The sequence below is a fragment of the Apium graveolens genome, chromosome 10 (genome assembly GCF_009905375.1).
Source record: "Apium graveolens cultivar Ventura chromosome 10, ASM990537v1, whole genome shotgun sequence".
Taxonomy (NCBI): Eukaryota; Viridiplantae; Streptophyta; class Magnoliopsida; order Apiales; family Apiaceae; genus Apium; species Apium graveolens.
The window spans coordinates 172,975,155-172,979,940 of NC_133656.1; the positions used below are offsets into that span (position 1 = coordinate 172,975,155).

A 4,786-nucleotide genomic window follows, 5' to 3' on the forward strand; every position below is an offset into this window, starting at 1 on the left:
AGTAGCTAGGCAGTGCGTCGTGTAGCATTATCGCGCGACTTTGATTCCAACATTTTTATAAAATTGAAAAATCTTTATTTTAAGTTCAAATTTTGCAGAGACCTTTATTACATCTATATATAGCTCCTGTAAAATTTTCGTGATTTTATAAAATGTTTAAGTGAGCTTTTCATTGTAACCAAATCGGAAAATTCGCAAGTGTACGCCACGAAAACCGGTTTTACTAAAACGGCCATAACTCCTAAACCGTAAATCGTAATCAAGCTCTTCAAGCGACCACGTGAAGATTATAACATGCTCTATCTATTCCAGGTATATTATATCCAAGGTTCCATAAGTTTTATTTCCAGTTTTCTGCTTAACCTAGGCAGTCGGAAATCAGGCATTACGACGGCTTGTTTTTAAGTACTTTACCATTCTCAAACACAACCAAACCATCATCACTTTATCAACATCCAAGGATCTACCATTTCAATATCTCATAATCTCAAGAACATCAAGAACAACTCATAATATCCATATCTTACAATCCAACCATCAAAATCAATTTTTTATAATCCAAACTCCATAAATCAACATATACTTAACTATGATACAAACTCAAGTTTAAAACTCAACTAAATCAAAAGGGTGGATGATGTTTATAACTTTATTGGATCCTTAGAACATCTAGGAAGAGTGTAGTAACCTTGGAGAGACTTGATCTATCCATAACAAACCTTAAACTAACAAGAGAAATCAAGAAAACAAGTTAGAGATTTTCGGAGTTACTATTCAGCACCTCCTTAAAACATTTTTATAAAATTGAAAAATCCACCAATGGACTTGAAATTTTGGGCGAGTCTTACCCATGATATGAAGAATCTTTGATAAAAATTTCATGATTTTAGGAGATCTAGAACTTGAGATATGAATTTTTCTTTCTCTTTTGTTCATGCTGGGCAGTTTTGGAGAAGTGGAGTAAAAGAGAGAAAGGAGAGGGTTTTGCTTGGCTTCTTGGAGAAGAATGACTATAATTGAAATGTGTGGTGTATATGCAATGTATATGGCTGGTCCTTGCTCTCAATAAATCCACTTTATTCACTTGTATAGCCAAGTGTCCAAGCTTGCTCAAAAATCTTCCATGAATCCCTAAATTATGGAATCATGTCTCTAACCTTATTCCCTTGGTTCTACTATTCTAGTTGGCTTGAAACTAATTGGTTTGCATGGTTCTTGCATGAGGTTTGTATGGGTGCAAGTTGGTTATTTATCATTTAACGGTTACCAATTTATTTCGGTAATCCCTCGAGACGTTACGCGACGAAACTCTCATATCGTAATTCTTTAGTAATTCAATACTTGTAGTTGATTATTTTTCCATGGACTTGGATCCTTATATCCTCTCTCACTCCAAATGTACGCCTCGTATTATTCGCTAACCCATAAAAGCGGTCGTTTTAAATATTGGTCGTTTGCGAAAACTAACGACGTTTACATACACTTATTTTCCATTTTAAGATGCGCTGTGAACTCGGAATCGTAAAATTCATACTTATATATGGTGTGGTCGCAAAAGTTTTTTGTTTGTACGAAAAATCACTATTTATCTAAGTCTTTTATCGATGTCCAACAATTTGGGTTCTTACATATGAGATGGTGAAGAAAAAGAAGCCAAATCTGAAGTATTTTCATGTTTTTAGATGCAAGTATTTTGTTCTTAAGACTCATCCGGAACAGCTATCCAAATTTGATCTAAAAGCTGATGAAGGAATTTTTGTTGGATATCCACTTTCTACAAAAGCCTTCAGAGTCTACAATTTAAGAACAAGGGTTGTCATGGAATCTATCAATGTCTCTTTTGATGATAAGAAGATTACTGGACTTGAAGATTTCAATGATCATGATCAGCTGAGATTCGAAAATGAAGTTTTAAATTATGATTCTGTAAATCCTGACAGTCTAAATCCTGATACTGCAAACTCTGATGAATTAAACTCTGCTGTTATTGAAAATGTGGTGACTACGCCAAAGGAAGATGCACCTGTGCAGGGGGAGCATACTGAAGATACAACCACATCTCAAGAAGCATCTGAACCTACAACATGCTCATCAAGTTCTGATGGGCCAAGTTCTGATAATTCTGGAAACTCATGTGCTGATATTTCTGGAAACTCAAATTCTGAAGGATCCAACTCAGAGAGCATAATTTCAGGGGGAGCATCAGGAAATGTTGATGGAGACAGCATGGATCATGGGGGAGCATCAAGTTCTAGAGATAACCTTCCATCTGCAAGGAAGTGGACTAAAGCACATATACCTGACTTAATTATTGGAAATCCTGATACAGGTGTCAGAACTAGAACAATACATCAAATGAATGTCTCTATCATTCTTTCCTTTCTCAGACTGAACCAAAGAAAGTGGAAGAAGCTCTTCAAGATGCTGATTGGGTGCAAGCAATGCAGGAAGAGTTAAATGAATTTGAAAGAAATAAAGTCTGGACCCTAGTGCCAAGACCAAAGAACAGGTCTGTTGTTGGTACAAAGTGGGTGTTCAGAAACAAAACTGATAGTGATGGCATAATTACAAGGAATAAAGCAAGGCTGGTTGCAAAAGGATACTCTCAACATGAGGGAATTGATTATGATGAAATATTTGCACCAGTTGCTAGAGTGGAAGCCATAAGGATATTTTTGGCTTATGCTGCTCACAAGAAGTTTAAAGTCTTTCAAATGGATGTGAAAAGTGCTTTTCTCAATGGAGAATTGGAAGAAGAGGTATATGTTGAACAACCTCCAGGTTTTGTAGATTCAAAATTTTCTAATCATGTCTACAGACTTGATAAAGCACTTTATGGCCTTAAGCAAGCTCCAAGAGCATGGTATGAGACATTAGCTCAGTTTCTTCTGGAAAGTGGATTTAACAGAGGGACTATTGACAAAACACTATTTTATCTCAACCATGGAAAGGACTTACTTTTGGTGCAGATATATGTTGATGATAACATTTTTGTTCTACAAATGACAGACTTTGTAAGAAGTTTGCCAAGCTGATGCAGTCAAGATATCAAATGAGTATGATGGGTGAACTTAGCTATTTTCTGGGCCTTCAAGTTAAGCAGAATGAAGAAGGAACTTTTATTTGTCAATCTAAGTACACCAGAAATTTGTTGAAGAAGTTTGGAATGCAAGATTGTATAAGCGCATCCACTCATATGACCACTGCAACAAAATTGGATAAAGATACTGGTAAATCAGTAGATATTACTGATTATAGAGGTATGATTGGCTCACTACTCTATCTGACTGCAAGTAGACCTGATATCATGTATGCTACCTGTCTTTGTGCAAGATTTCAAGCAGATCCAAGAGAACCTCACTTAACAGATGTGAAAAGAATTTTCAAGTACCTTAAGGGTACAGCTGATCTGGGATTGTGGTATCCTAGAGAATCAGACTTTAAGCTAATAGGTTACTCAGATGCAGATTTTTCAGGATACAAAATTGACAGGAAAAGCACAAGTGGAAGCTGCCAATTTCTTGGAGGCAGGTTGGTTTCTTGGTTTAGCAAGAAACATAAGTCAATTTCCACATCAACTGCAGAAGCAGAATACATTACTGCAGGAAGCTGTTGTGCACAGATTCTTTGGATGAAGAATCAGTTACTGGATTATGGGTTAGAATTTTCTAAAATCCCTATTTACTGTGATAATCAAAGTGCTATTGCTATGACAGGTAATCCAGTTCAACAGTCAATGACAAAGCACATCAGCATTAGGTACCACTTCATAAAGGAACATGTGGATGAAGGTACAGTGGAATTGCATTTTGTTCCAACAGATCAACAACTAGCAGATATCTTCACAAAACCACTGTGTGAAGCTACTTTTACAAGATTGGTAAATGAACTTGGAATGGTTTCAGGTTCTTTCTCTAAATCTGCCTAGTTTATGTTCTGATATATCAGACTTTATGATCAGTATTTACAGATATTACTATCTCTGTGTATTCTGTGCTTAAATTAAAATTTGCTTAAGTGCTGATTGTTGTCTGATGTGAATTTTTAAACTCTGATAGTGATATGAATGTTTCCGTGACTATTCAATCCAATGAGGATAACTGTGCTAGATGCTGACCTAGTAGTCTTTAATATACTAAAGATCCCATGTTTGAAGTAATTGTTTATGTGGAAATCTTTTAACACAAGCAAATTTTGATATTGAGCTTAGTTGGAGTTTACTTTGTGTATCTTATTACTAAGTCAAAAACTAGAATAGTGCTTCTTATCTGTTAAGTTCTGATGTTATTAACTCTGATGGATGTACTAAGTGCTGATAAGCCTCACTTATCAAAAGAAAAAAAATATCAGGTACTCCTTTGAGATCTAGAGTAAAAATATGGAAGGGACGACCCTAGTGCATTGATGGTATTAAATAATATGCATTAGAAAAGCAAAAAAATTTCTTGGTGACTTTTCACACTCTATGATTACTGGAGAAATACTCTGATAACAGTATAAATTCTGATAAGCAGTCGTGACTCACTTACACTGAGAAGCCACTGTAAATGGAATTTCAAAAGATGCATAAAATGAGCACAAAATAGTTGAGGTTGACTCATGCATGAACTCATTCTATAGTAGAATTCAGAATAATGACAGATTTTGAGCAAAGTTCTTAGTTATGCCTTATTTCTAAGATGTACTGAAGTGAATCAGACTTTACTCTGTGTCTGATATTTAGCTTAATGCACACACATACACTCCATATGAATGATGAAAATTACTGTGGTGATAAATGTTATTT

General features: G+C 35.4%; 1 long non-coding RNA gene across 1 annotated transcript; it reads right to left on the reverse strand.

Annotated features, from left to right (window-relative positions):
• Positions 1 to 440: 440 nt before the first annotated feature.
• On the reverse strand, positions 441 to 1,109 carry LOC141689126 (uncharacterized). The gene is made up of 2 exons (XR_012562255.1): positions 849 to 1,109; positions 441 to 725 (listed from the first exon to the last, which is right to left on the reverse strand). It is a non-coding gene; the product is annotated as an uncharacterized LOC141689126 (long non-coding RNA).
• Positions 1,110 to 4,786: the final 3,677 nt, after the last annotated feature.